The 14,847-nt window shown below is 39.3% G+C and overlaps 1 protein-coding gene across 2 annotated transcripts in view; it reads right to left on the bottom strand.

Moving 5' to 3' along the window:
• Positions 1-14,847, bottom strand: part of ARHGAP24 (Rho GTPase activating protein 24) — a 526,629-nt gene that overhangs the window by 214,506 nt on the left and 297,276 nt on the right. Inside the window, exon 1 of one of the 2 annotated variants that reach the window (XM_062198533.1) lies at positions 12,984-13,208. The exons of the other annotated variant lie outside the window; for it this stretch is intronic. The gene's annotated coding sequence lies outside the window, so the exon portion shown is untranslated. Of the gene's footprint in view, positions 1-12,983; positions 13,209-14,847 lie in introns of those variants that run through there. 2 annotated transcript variants of the gene reach the window in all.

Here is a 14,847-nt window from a genome sequence, read left to right as displayed (position 1 = left end):
TTTTAAAAGAACAGTTCGCTAATAAAGTGGAAGGAGAGGTATTTCACTCTGGGAAGAGCAAAAAGAGACCACCATACATTTCTGGTATAAATTGAAACCATTTTCATATCTCAGAATGAGTCTATGTTTCAGTAAAAATAAACTACCCATGATATTATAAATACAACAAAACTAAAAGCAGTCAAAACATAATCAATCATGGATTCTGAGTTGTATCTTAAAATCCTCCCCTGTCAATATTTTGGCCCAGGATAGACTTATAAATACCACTTTCATGCTTGCAAATCAAGATATATGAGGTGAAAAAGAATGTACTGGTACATGAGGTGCAAGAGGTACTGTGGGAGATGTAAGATGGTCCAGGCAGTGCTTCCCAAGGTGTGGCCCACGGACCTCCTGCATTATAATCCCCCAGAGTTTCTGTTACAGTGCATGTTCAATGCAGATTAGTGGAGTCAGACACTTTGGGCATGGGGCCCAGAAATATACATTCAAGTTCTTCAGGTGATTTCTGCACTTAAAAAAAATGGATACATACAGATTTATTTGAAGAGGACAGAGGGAAGGGTGTGTAAAATCAGGGTATTGGAAGACAGGCCAAAAACTTAGGCAATGAGTAGTAAAACATTCTTACTTAGTCCTTAAAGCAAAGAGATGTAAGCCTGCTGTAATCTCAGAAAATTCCAACCTAATGGCTGAATAGCATTTCTCAAGGGGATTCTGATTAATCTTCCAGGATGGCACTCAGGGAGTGGGCAAGTGTAATTGCCAGCAACAGTTTCTGAAGGGAATGCAGTAAAGCAGCTTGCACTAACTTGTTCATACCTTCTGGTATGCTACCAATAATATCAGAAGTCCAGAACCAGCATAGTTCTGCAGAATGTTTGGGTTTCTCTGATTACCAGTATCTCTAATCTGCTTCTCTCTAGTACCATTTGGTTCTCATTGCTGACTCAGCTTTGCACTACTCTGGTAGGATCAGGTTTGGGGTTATCCTATTATAAGTTCACTTTTCTTCCATTTTTCATGTCGTAGTTTCCATCTACTATCTAGAATCCAAGTCCACAATGAGTCTGTACCTTGATTACCATTTCTTTCTTAAGAAGAGACTTATTCCTGAACTACTGTCAACTTGCTGATGTTCTAGGGAGGTGATGGGGGTAGGCAGCCTACTTGACCTATTTTCTGTGATTCCATGAAGACCAACTTGAGTGCTCTTAGGTTCCCAGTAGACCTCTAGGCAAGAACCTCCCAGCACCAAATGTTTTTATCAATCCAGAAACTCTGCAAACTCCATGTTTTTCAGGTTTGCTGAAGGTGCCATTGTATGGTATGATTGATGAAATCAAGGATGGGTGATTAACTCAACCTTCAAACACTCCTCTTCAGAGGTTAGGGGCAGGGCTAAGTGTTCTGACTTCCAACGTGTCTTGGTCCTATGGGAGACCAGTCCCTACCATGCAGTCCCCTAGATGTCCCAGGTACCAGCCATCATGATAGTGCACAAAAGACACCCTTGACTCCAGAGATTCCAGCCATTTTAGGAGCTAAGTACAGGAACAGGGACAGACCAGATATATAATTCTCATTATGCTACCCTTCCAGGAAATCAGAAATGAATTATCCTTTTTTGTCCTTGATCTCTAGAGTCCATAGTTTGAAGCAGTTGTCATTTTATGGGTATCTTGGCTGTATTTCAAGAACTTGAGTAAAGATCACTCATTACCAACATGGATTCATTCTATAAGGTACTTTTAGCCAAGCAGATAATTTTCTTTTGAGTGATTTACCTAAATTTCATCATCAGAATTGTATCCCTTAAGATAACCCTGGGAAGGGTTAGAAAGATAATAGACATTTGTGGTCCTTGGAGGTCAGAATTTGATGACAAGAAAAGGGAAGTCGGCAGCTCTATTACACTGTCTAGAAAGGAGATTCTCCCATAAGAGGACTCCTTTCCTTCCCTAATCCTCTCACCTCCGTGCTCAAGGGAAAATCCCATGCTTTGTCTTTCAAGCCTCATGATTAATCCAACTTCAAAGAAAAACAAGTACACTTTACACTTTTGATGAGATTACAAACCATCATTTCTACCTTAGAATTCTCTATTGTAAAATAGACAGCAAAAGTAATTGGTTTAAATTAAAAATTTAACTTATGCAGAAAGAAAGGGTGTTGGTCCACAAATTCAGATGTATAAAATATAACCTCCCTATTCTTTAGTACTGCCAGGTAGCTGACACTTCATCTTGGCTAAATTAGGTCCACTTTCTTGGGCATCATGTGCTGTCAGCAACACACTGCATTCCTAGGTGAGGGAGCATGGGAATCTGGCCCATCCTGCGCATCCACGGGCAACTTGGAGAGGCTGATTTCCTCATCTTTCTGTGCTCTTGAACTTAGGTCCACAGACCATGGGGCTAGATTGTCTTTGACCTGCCATCTGGTCTTCTCCAGATTTGGCTCTCACTGCTCTTCTGTTCCCTTCTTGCCTGTACATAGGGCACCAAGATAACCTGGAAGGCTGTTTTGGACACGTCTGTTTAGATATCAATTTCTAATGAGCTGGCACAATGCAGAATTCTAAAATATAATTCAAATTTTATAGCCATTACACACTTTATATAGCAAGTGACCCATAGGTTCCTTTGATCTTATATTTGTCCAGTCTGATGTGGGTTTTCACTTTTGTCCCCCATGTACCCAACTCAGGGAGTAGAGAAAGGAGTGGCAGAACATGGAGCACTCATTCAGGATCACACCGTCTCCCAAGCACCTGAGGTCTCTGCTGCCTTCTCTTTGATTCTTCCTTTTGCCTCACTATCATGAGAATTATTACCTGCTCTTAACTATGGAATAAAGAGGGGGTGGTGCTGTGCTGTAGCAGGTAAAGTCACCGCCTGCAGTGCTAGCATCCCATACGGGCACCAGTTCAAGTCTTGTCTGCTCCATATCCAATCCAGCTCTCTGCTATGGCCTGGGAAAGCAGCAGAGATGGCCCAAATCCTTGGGCCCCTGCACCTGTGTGGGAGACCGAGAAGAAGCTCCTGGCTCCTGGCTCCTGGCTGAGGATCAGCGCAGCTCTGGCCATTGCGGCCAGTTGGGAAGTGAAACAGCGGATGGAAGATCTCTCTTCTCTGCCTCTCCTCTCTCTGTGTAACTCTGACTGTCAAATAAATAAATAAATCTTTTTAAAAAGTATGGAATAAGGAAATCCCTTTTCTTCTTGTTGTTGTTGTAAATCAAATTTTGAACCTAAAGCCTTAAGGAGCTTGCTTTTTAAAACTCAAAAGCTGATGCAAAGAAAAATATCCAAAAACATTATATTTCTGAATTATGCCTTTTCTTAGGTAATATTTATCACAAAATGAATGGGATGTGGGCAAATCCAAAAATAAGTGCAGACCACGAGTTTAATATCTCAAAATAGTTCTCAAATGTTAGCATTGAGTCTACATCTTCATTTGGTGAAGAGACTGCTGAAATTCTAGCAACTGGTGAAGAATCTAAGATATATGAAGTTTAATGAAACACCAGGAGATTCATCTACTATATCAGAGCAAATGAGAAATAAAATAGATGTAGAGCAAAATCCTGGAATATCTTGCCCAAAGGAAACAGAAGCAAGCTCTCATGCCCTTATAACACCAAGACCACAGCAATATTAGAGTCCAAGATGTGGAATTCATGTGTTAGGTACTGTGCTGAACACTGACCAGCGAAAGATGATAGACATAGCAACAAAGCCTTGTTTTCAAAGAACTTACAGTGTGACTGAGGTAGGTAAGAAAGTGGGTTAGACAGTAAGAAGTTAAGAAGCAAAGTGATGAAAGTCACAGCAGAGCTCTGTGGGAACTAAAGAGGAAGGATGGGGGTAGGCATTTGGCACAGCAGTTAAGACACCACTTGGGATCCCACATCCCATTATAGAGTACCTGCATTCGAGCTCTAGCTCTGCTTCCAATTCATTTCCTCTTACTGTGCACAACGAGAGGCAGTGGGTAGTAGCTTCAATAGTTGGGTCCTTACCACCTATATGGGAAACCCAGGCTGAGTTATAGACTCCTAGCTTTGTCTTGACTCAGCCTTGCTAGTTGTAAGCATTTAGGGAATAAGCCAGCTGATGGCAGATCTTTGTCCCTCTCTTCCTGTGTGTGTCCCTATGTCTTTCTCTACCCTTCAAATAAACAAAATACAAACTTAAAGAGGAGGGATGGAGTAGGAAAAGTGTCTCAGAAGAGGTAATTATTTCCAGAAAGATAAGATGTAGAATGGTCTGCTAGGCTGGAAAAGCACCTGTGTATGGGAAATCACACAAAGGAGAGATGATGGCGAAAGGCTGAAGCCACCACGAGAAGGTTGGTAGAGATGGTGACAGCACTGAGGAGGAAGACGAGTACATTAAATGTCCACTTGTGTTAAAAGTGAACCAAGGGGCCAACGTGGTGTATCAGGTTAAGCCTCCACCTGTGATGCCAGCATCCCATATGGGTGCTATTCGTGTCCCCATTGCTTTACTCCCAATTCAGTTCCCTGCTAATGCCCCTGACCCACATGCTTGGGGCCCTATTACCCATGTGGGAGACCTGGAAGGAGCTCCTGGTTTCAGCTTAGCATGACACCAGCTGTTGCAACCACTTGAGGAGGGAGCCAGTGGATGGAAGATCCACCCCTGTCTTTCTCTAACTCTGCTCTTCAAGCAAATAAAAAAGAAACCTTTTTTAAAAGAATGAATAAAACCATTTTCCCCAACATCTTTGTGTGTGCATGATCATAAGAAGGATAAAGATACTACAAAAAGTTTGTGGGAACATAGAATTAAATTATAAGCTTATTTTGGTGAAAAAAGTTGAAATCCATGTACAATTTTTTGTAATACACATTTCCATGAATTTTTTGAAGACCCCTTGTATAGTAACAAGCTACTGTAATGAAGTTAATATTATCTGAAATGTAAAAGTATATCTCTGAAATAGTTTACTCCCGAGAACACTGTGCAGCACTGGAAGCTGTACTGTGACAGTGATTCATAAATATTTTATTTGTTATACAGGCCATTATTTCCATTCAGAAACTGAAAAAGTCCAAAGTCAAACAGTGTTTGGAGGATTCCTCCCAATGAAAACAGTTTTGTGAATGAAAAAGAGAATAGGTCTCTAAGAAATACCATGTATCTCAATTATTCCTGTTGACACTGAAAGATGAAGGAAGAAGGAAAGAGAAGGCCTGGGCTTATTTCCATTGTAAATTTAGAACCAGGCCATGCAAGCAGTATTCCAAGAAGCTGGCAGTACAACTGCATGATTCTTATGCAGAAATATGTTCTAGAACATTGATAACATTGCTTAAGCTAGCTTGAACTGTTTCGGTCATTTGAAGAAAGTGTGTATTTAATTATAAGGTCTTTAAGATCTCTTCCCAGTAACCTGTTATATGATTTATGCAACTCGCTTTTGTAAGTAACTAATGAGTTGCTTACAGAAATGAAATAAGCCACAGAACACTTTGATGCTCAGAAAGCACCGTAGTTTGCCAACAAGAAGTAACGGTGGTGATGCCTGGGTAAAGTAGAAGAGCCACTAGCAACCCACACTGGGTGCAAGAATGAACAGTCAGTTTGCTTATCCAAAGTAAGGGGCAGGCACCATGTTGGAAAAATTAACTTGGCCTAACACTCCAGGTTAAAATAATAGTGAAAAAATATTCCAGGCATATGTCTGAAGACTTTTAGTCATTACTTTGAATTTGACTTTCCAATTAAATTTGATTATGCTGCTGCATGGATTCTTAAAGTCAAAGAAAAGGAAGTACATAGCCTGCAAGGGAAGCCTCATGCCAAAACAAACAAACAAACAAAAGCCTGGGGCAGGATTCTGGCTATTCCACGTGCCTATTTTTGTGACTCTAAGATTGAGTTATGAAGAATAAATAGGGAAAGTCGTGTATATTGTATAAGGAAAAGTGCTTATTTGCATCATGCAGCTTTTTAAAAACCATTTGCAACAGTTAAAAAGAAGAAAGTTTTAGTTTTTTTGCTTTACTTTCTTTAGAAAAATGGGACAAGAGATGCCTTTGCCCCAGAATGAAAGACAATTTTCATTTACCTTTGTTTTACCGCCACTTGCAAGTGGGCCAGGGTCATTCGTATTAGCTGGACTTAACATTAGTGTAGACTTCTTTTAAAAAACAAAATGAACTCATGAAGAATAAAATGAACTCATGAAGAATCAAGCAATCTCTTTTTGATTCATTGGATTTGCTTTATTTACAATGTTTAATATAAATCCAATAAAAACATGCTTACTCTTCCGAGTGCTGAAGGAACAAATGTATGGAAAGTGTGCGGAGCAGCGTGGCCAGCATGTGTACAGCTTTGGTACATGGGAAGCCATTCCTGATACTTTCATTATATGTCAGACTACTGAGGATTTAGAAAGCTTATAGAACACAGAGAATGACACGTGGGCATGTACCAAAGCTGACTTTACATTCTGTTTGAATGTAAAGGAACTCAGCTCGATAGCCCTTGCTCTTTTCCTTCTATTAAGGAAACTGAGAAACCCTATACATCTGCATGTATATAGATAAAAAAGATTTATCATTAAGTTGCCAAATGCATGGAGGATGGACTGGAATAGGACAAAAAAGATAGATGCGAGACAGTGAAGAGATAGCAGGTGATTAAATGATTAAATTCTGAGCAAGATAGTGGCCAGGAGAATAAAGAGGCAAAAATGCCAACGATCTAGTTTTTAAAATTCTATGATAATCCACATCTGGCTATAAAGGAAATGAGGGAGGAGAAAAAAGATGAAGAGCTGGTTTGAATGAGGAAAAGAGAAGGAATTTGCAACACTAGATTAGAATATGCCAAGACAATACCCAAGCCAGGGCTTTCTATGCTATGCCTCATGTTTTATGGGACATGTGGTGGGTGAAATCCAATCAGTTCCCTTCCTTGCCAAGCTGAAGATCCTGATGCAAATGCTGTGCTGCAGACAAAGGGCCCCTCTATTCAAACTCGCACAGAGGTTAGAAGAGCCCTTCCTAACCCAATATCTACCTTGGGTTTTAAGTTGAAGCAATGGGACTGGACAAAATTCTCTAAGGAAGAAAGATTAAGGGGGGAAAGAAAACAAACACAGACATTCAAATCGAGGAGGTGGAAGGTGGATAGGAGCCCTTTAAAGAGAAAAGAAAAGAGTTCTGGAGAGGCGTAGAACCATGGGAAAGTACAAGGTCCCATCACCAAACAGTACAAATGATAGCACAGAGAGTGGAAGGCATGGATAGGCATCAAACGGTGATGGGTTTACTTGTTAACTTAGCCACTATTTGCAACTTCTGACAGGTAGTGTCAGCATTGTGGTAGAAATCAGTGCTAAACTCCAAAGGGTTATGGAGGCAGAGGGAAGTGAGGAAGCAGAGACAGAAAAGAGAAATTTTTCTTGGCACCAGAAAGCGAGTGTGGCTGAGAAAGGTGAGTGTGTGTGTGTGTGTGTGTGTGTGTTTAGTGTAGCAAAGGCCTAAACATCACTTGTGCACCGAGGAAAAACAAAGGTACAAGTAGGACATAATTTATGAAGCCAGTCCCAGTTCCATCTTCATAAATATTTTGTTTAAAAGTTCCATAAACATCAGTGGCCCAGGAAATGCTTGAGCAGATATTCATTAACCAAATGACAGCTATTTTAAAATGTTCCCATGGCGATTATATGTTTATCACTCCTTGTGTAATAAAGACTCTGGCATGGAATCTTAACTTCTTTCTTCAGTATGAGAACCTTTCCATTCCCTGGGGACTTTCAGAGACTAGGGTACATGGTTGACCTCTTACTCAGATGGAAGGAAATTATGCTATCCCTTCCGGCCCCTGAATAAATTTATCACCCAGTTCTTACTTCTTCTGGATGAATATGGAAACTAAGCTGATGGCCTGGAAGTCTTGGTTATAGATGGGTAATATTTCCGGACTTCATTGCCTGACTGGAAAAAGCAGAGGGATCAGGCTTACTAATTTCTAAGTGACTCTGTTCTAAAATAGTCAACTGAGCAAAAAATCAACAAACAACAAATGCTGGCAAGGATGTAGGGAAAAGGGTACCCTAATACACGGTTGGTGGGAATGTAAACTGATACAGCTACTATGAAAGATAGAATGGAAGATACCTCAGAAATCTGAATATCGACTTACCATATGACCCAGCCATCCCACTTCTGGGAATTTACCCAAAGGAAATGAAAGAGCATATGAAAGAGTGATCTGTACCCCCATGTTTATTGCAGCTCAATTCACAATAGCTTACCTATGGAATCAACCGAGATGTCCATTAACTGAAGACTGGATAAAGAAATTATGGTATATACACACCGTGAAATACTACATAGTGTTAAAAAAAATGAAATGCTGTCATTTGCAACAAAATGGATACAACTGGAAACTATTATACTTAAATAAGCCAGTTCCAAAAAGACAAATACCTTATGTACTCCTTTATCTGTGGTAACAGAGTACCTAAAAGGTAATCTATAGAAATGAAATTGATACTTTGAGATGGGATGATTTTGAACAGAACAGATTTTTTTTTCTTTTCATACTATTTGTTGACCTCTATACTTAGTGTAGGGTTAATCTTATGTGTATAAAGTTAATAGAAAATAGATCTCTGTAAAAAATAAGAATGGGAATAGGAGAGGGAGGAGGCAGAAGGGTGGGAATGTGGGTGGGAGGGATGGTAGAATGGAAAGAATCGCTATGTTCCTAAATATGCATTTATGAAATGCATGGAGTTTGTACACCTTAAATAAAAGGTTTCTAGGTAAAAATAAATGAGTAAATAAATAATTTTTTGCTTCCACAGGAAAAAATCCTATGTAAAAGAATGCTTACCCTAATGCAATTCAGAACAGAACACGCTGAAACAATGTAAGTCCCTAACAATGGGAACCATGTTCTATTAGGCACAGCATAGTCACAGAATATAGCAACATGCTTTAAACCCCTCTCTGCCCCACAAAGTGTTCCGAGTGATATACAAAGAGTTCCTACAACACCTATAGCAAAATAAAACAAAAATAGGTATAGAAAAACACTTGATTCTTTCGTTTCCTTCAACTGGAGTTTTTGAATTCTTGGCTAGAGATACTGCTATTTCTTTCACAATTCACAGTTCCAAATTACTGTTAATAGCAATTTCATCATTTAAGAGGCATTGCTTACTGCAGTGTTCATGTTTTGTCATGACCCAGCAATAAACCAAGCAACAAATATTCAATAATAAAATCTGACCTAAAATAGCTGTTTTACCATAATTTTGTCAATAACTTTTACTTTAAGGCTTTATATTCATTTAACAAACACTTATTGCATGACTAAGTAGCACAACAATAATCTTGGTGTTGGACCACATTGCCTCTTAAGTTGTCTAAATGCACCAATTTAATACATTAAATAAAGGTCAATCTAGAAGGACACACTCATGTCAAGTTAAGCAGCCTTTCTTCTCTGAGAGTCTGCAATGAAAATGAAGTAAATGTGAAGCTTCATGAAAACAAAACGTCTTCTCTTTGTCTGTTCGACAACTCCAGACATCCTGAGAGCTTCCATCCCTCACCTAGAACGTACACTGTCAGGCTGGCAGCCCCTTGGAAACCACAAGCCTTACTCACTGAGTTCCAGTCTATGAAAGGCTGAGTCCTCACTCAGCATTCTTGTGATGGTGTGCCAAGAACTCATATAAGGCATTACCAGTGAACCCGGAGTGCATTAATTGTTCTCCGCAGTTTCTTTTTCAGTTGCTTAAAAAATTATTTATTTATTTGAAAGATGGAAAGAGAGAGAGAGAGGGAGGGAGGGAGGAAGAGAGGGAGAGAGGGAGAGAGGGAGAGAGGGAAAGAGGGAGAGAGGGAGAGGGAGAGAGAGAGAGAGAGAGAGAGAGAGAGAGAGAGATCATCCATCCACTGGTACATTTAGTACCAGGACTAAACCAGGAGCCAAGAGCTTCTTCCAGGTCTCCCATGTGGGTGGCAGGGGCCCAAGCACTCAGGCCATCTTCTGCTACTTTCCCAGGTACATTTGCAGGGAGCTGGGATGGAAGTGGGGCAGCTGGGACACGAACCAGCACCTATATGGGATGCCAGCAGTGGCTTCACCCACTATGCCACAACCCTGACCCCTCTTTTTTTAGTTTTTAACAAGTATCTTTGTAAACTGAAGTCTTTCTCGGTGTGTATTCATGATGACATTGACTTTTCAGGAATTTTAAGTACTAAAGTAGTAGTACTAGAGTCCTCATTATAAGATACATATTCTTTAAAAGGTCAAGTTCCCTGTTTAGGTATGAGTGTAAGAATTGTTTTAATGAAACTGAAAGATTCACAAGTGGAGATGAGCATTACTGCAATGGTTTAAAATAGTGTATTTTCAATTTTAAAAAGCTGTGTTCCAGCTGGAACAGTGATTCATTTTAAAACAAGTCATGCCACTTAACTTCAGGAAGGAGAAAGCAAAAACAAGCAAAATTATTGGACAATTTCTCAGAAAAATCTGCCAATCATATGTGGATCCCAGAGTCACTGTTGTAGACAAAACACAATTCGTAATTCATTATTTTAAACAGAAGAGTTTGCCATGTAAGAGAACACCACAAGTTGCTTTAATGAAATTTCTACAGAGACTAAATAAACCTTGTATTTTTAAATAAATTGTAAAACATAAAAGGACCTCTAATACAAAAAAGGCCTCAAAACACAATTCCAAAATCATATGATGAACTAATAGCAAAGAATTTTAATTAAAGTCAGAATTTGGAATTGCCCTGGACTCAGTTTATAGCATCATGTACCTATCTAATTTATCCACTTTTATTTATTTTCTTGTTGGGGGTAGGAATAATAAGAATAATTATCATCATGATCAAGATCACTTAGAGACCAGTGAGTTGTTTTTTACACTGAAATGCACAACATAAAAACATTGTAAGGTTAAAAAAAAAAACACACACAGATTGGTATATACTGTGCTGTTAAATCAAATGTACAGGGTTTATAAAATTGCTTCATGGGATTTCTCAGCTTAAAAGAAGTTTCAAGGAAGTGACAATATGGTTCAAGAAATTAAAACATTTTTTATTGGGAAAATTAGGCTTATCTTATTCATTTTTTCCTTAAAGCATCAGCTCTACACAGAAAAACTGCACAAACCAGAAGACTAAGATTTTATTCCTTTTCTCTCTTTCCTACACAGTATTATTGAGCTATTTCCCATTTCCCAGCTGAGCATGTGAACAGCATGTGTGTGTGAATGGGATTAAAATAAAATAGTCAGTGCCTGATGAATGTTAGCTCTGCCTCTGGGGATTTGGTTAGTCACTGATTCCTTGACACTTACCTCCAGTAACTTTATCAAAAAGAGAACAAACAGCACTTTCTGTGTCAGATGCAGTAACACGTTACTTATTCCAGAACCACTTCCATGGCAACCTCTACTGCAGAACACAACTGAGAACTTGGACCCAAGCCCAAGAGCCCTGAGCACCCAGAATACACGTCACTGTGTCTCTGCTCTTCGGCACATACACTTTTCTCATAAGAGAATCTCTTGGGCAGTCAGAAAAACTTACTGTCTCCTATTCCATCCATAATTCTTTATAAACTTTCTGTTTCTATTTCTTTTGCTCAAACAAGATATGATTACAAAGAGATGGCTGTGGTTGAAGGGGATTGTTACAGCTATGCAAAACTGCCTAGGACAATAAGAATTCACTTTTCTTCCATAGAGAGGGTAGACCCGAGAGAAAAGAATGTGCCACAATAAAAAGAGTACATGAATTTAAAAAGTAGAGTGGTTTTGTGACCTTGTGACATAAGTAAATAACAGCATTACCCATCTAAGCATTGACCCTCCACTAACGGTTTCACCGCAGTGTGGACTAATTCATCCACGATGATGCACTACTATCCAGAAAACACCAGACTGCATTTATTCCCCTCCAGAGAGCGATCAAAACATACAGAAGATCTCAGAAAGAGGATGATCAAAAAAAAAAAGGGGGCTCATTTTTTCCAAAAATATTTAGAGTTTTCAGTGGTAAACTTGCAGATACCGCTTTTGGTGAACTCCTCATTTGTAGAATTCCTTCACTGTTTCCGCTGACTGCTCACTGACCAGTGGCAAATTCCTTATCAGTGAGCTGGGCCACTAGGGAGGGTGGCACTTGGAATGAAAGGGGCCATAGGGTCCATCCTGCCCACCTCACAGCCACTATGGGCAATTTCCTTTATCTTACCACAAGTGCCACTCTGAGAAGTTGTACTCCTTTAGCCGGACAAGCTTAAACTAAACTTCAACAGAGGAAAAGACAAGCAGGCTTACCAGAACTTAATAAAAATAAATAAGAGAATAGAGAAGGAAGGGTTAAAATTAACCATTAAATACAGAAGTCAACTGGAAGCAAGCCTTGTTCCAAAGCAGTATGCTTTCTAGGTCAGCTCTACCAAGCTGTGTGGAGTGAGTCTCACTGACAGCGCCCTATCCTGCTCCTCCTGGCTGCTTCGCTCCATTTTCGTTCTATGCTTCAAGTTGAAGATGATTAACCACCCCTCCCCAACGGTCAGGAACACCCTGTACATTCTGTAGTGTGAAGGCAGATCCACTCCTCTTCATCCAACACAAACAATAAAACATGAGAACTGCACAGGACAACATGCAACAAAGGAACAAAGCTCTATGACTCTTTCAAATAAAGTAACAAAAACATCACCCATTTGGTACCTGACAACAAAAACAAAAAAAGTGCTAGTAGGTTCAAATATCAGCAGTCATAAAACAAGACAGCTGGAACAGAAGAAAAAAAAAAGTTTTAAAGAAAAGTGGTTTCCTTCAGAACAGACATGAGATGAGAGAAACAGGAGGTAAAGTGACCGCAGAATTCTGTCCCGAAACACATGAACCCTGAAGATTTCAATGAGGGAAAAAACAGTACCTTATAAGTAACTGGTCTGGTCTACTCACAGCTGTTCCCAGTGCCGACTCTTGTTTAACTGTCTACTGCCTTCAGTTTAAAGTTAATTCTGTTGGCAAAAAAGTACAGAGCGTGTCTGGAAAGTGCTCTTGGGACGTAAACCATTCCTCTCAGAGCAGTGGTAGCTATATTTAAGCTTGCTTGTAGATGAGGATATAAACCCTTCCTGTAGCTGATTTTCTCCCTCCTCCGTCCCCTCAGACTTAGTGTCCTCCTATCCCATATATTGAAGAAAGAGGTGGGGGGGTGGGGGCATGACAAAAATACCTTAAATAATGTAGTATTTGAGCATTTAGAAACAAACATAGGGAAATAAGACCCACAGAAAGTCCATCAGAAACTGGAATATAATTTAACCCCGTGCACTCATTTAAAGGTAATGAAACTGAAGCCCAGAGAAAACGGGATTTGTATGAGCCACTCCCCAGCTTGTTAGTGCCACAGCTTCTGGATGCCAGGATCCCCACCTTCCTCTATACTACTGTACCACGTTTACCCTTTTCCTCTGGGTCCTTGTACCAGAAGAATTGGCAGGGAGCAGTAACACAATTAAGATGTGAGAACCATCTGTCTCAGAGAAAGCCTTTCCCTAAGCTTTAAAATCCACAGTATTCAAAGTTTCCCTCTGACACCCAATTTCTTTTCGTACTTAGGAAATAGTCTATCCTTTGTTGATTTTTGAAATACTGCTATAATTCAGGGGATGTTAAAATCCATTATTTCCTACACAGAGGACAACTTCAGGAAGATGGTGCTGTGACAGGTGTTACAGGAATTCTTTGATATTTCTACCCAGTTATCAGTGATACCGATGGATGGCTCTTGAACCAGAACACATAAAACAGCAAATCCCACGTTCAATTTCTCAAGATTTTTAAACCAAATTTATTAATGATTTAATTACATATTTCATTACAGAAAATGGAGAAGCAACATCACATTTTTTATTTAGGATCTTCCATGTAGTACTTCCCATTCATGTATGAAGAAATTACTTCTCCTTTAATAAATGAGTAATGTCCTTATTGTAATAATTTTTTTTAAATTTTCTGAAATGTGTTCATTCATTACTTTTCAAATTTATGTAACAAATATGTAATGAACAACTAAAAGCCTATTTCATAGTTCCCATGTGGAATAGAGTGACAAATAATAGCTTCATTAGAAAAGTGTGTAACTTTCAAATAAATTCAAAGGATGTTTAATGTAACAAAGGATTTGAATGGGAGGTAAGGTCAGTTTTCTATAATTATTTTTATATACATTTTCTTTATTTTATTTTATTTATTTGAAAGATAGAGTTACAGAAAGACGTAGAGACAGAGAGAGAGGTCTTCCATCCACTGGTTCACTCCCCAGATGGCCGCAATGGCTGGAGCTGTGCCGATCCAAAGCCAGGAGCCAGGAGCTTCTTCCAGGTCTCCCATGAGGGTGCAGGGGCCCAAGGATTATATACATTTTCAAACTTCAAACAAGTGCCTTAAATTTATTTACTCAATAAATTTATTTAAATTTATTGAGTTGCCCCAATCGCAACAACATCCTGCCTAGGTCAGATAAGACAAAATGTAAAGTGGTCCAGATTGAAATCACTCTGATCACTATTAATCTTTCTATTGTATATGACTCCTTAGTTATTAAAAAGCAAAATCTTTATACCCTGCAATGCAAAGGCATAATAAGCAAATGCCAGGCAGGTCACTCACTACCTCTGTTTTTAATGAATTTATTTTTAAAATTGATGTGAAGAGAACAGATTTCATGTAGCTCATAGATACAATTCTATGAATACAATGATACTTTCCTCCCTCCACCCCCTCTTCTC

This window comes from Lepus europaeus, chromosome 8 (assembly GCF_033115175.1).
Source record: "Lepus europaeus isolate LE1 chromosome 8, mLepTim1.pri, whole genome shotgun sequence".
Classification (NCBI taxonomy): Eukaryota; Metazoa; Chordata; class Mammalia; order Lagomorpha; family Leporidae; genus Lepus; species Lepus europaeus.
Note: the sequence above shows the minus strand (reverse complement) of the source record. Positions and strands in the feature narration are given on the sequence as shown.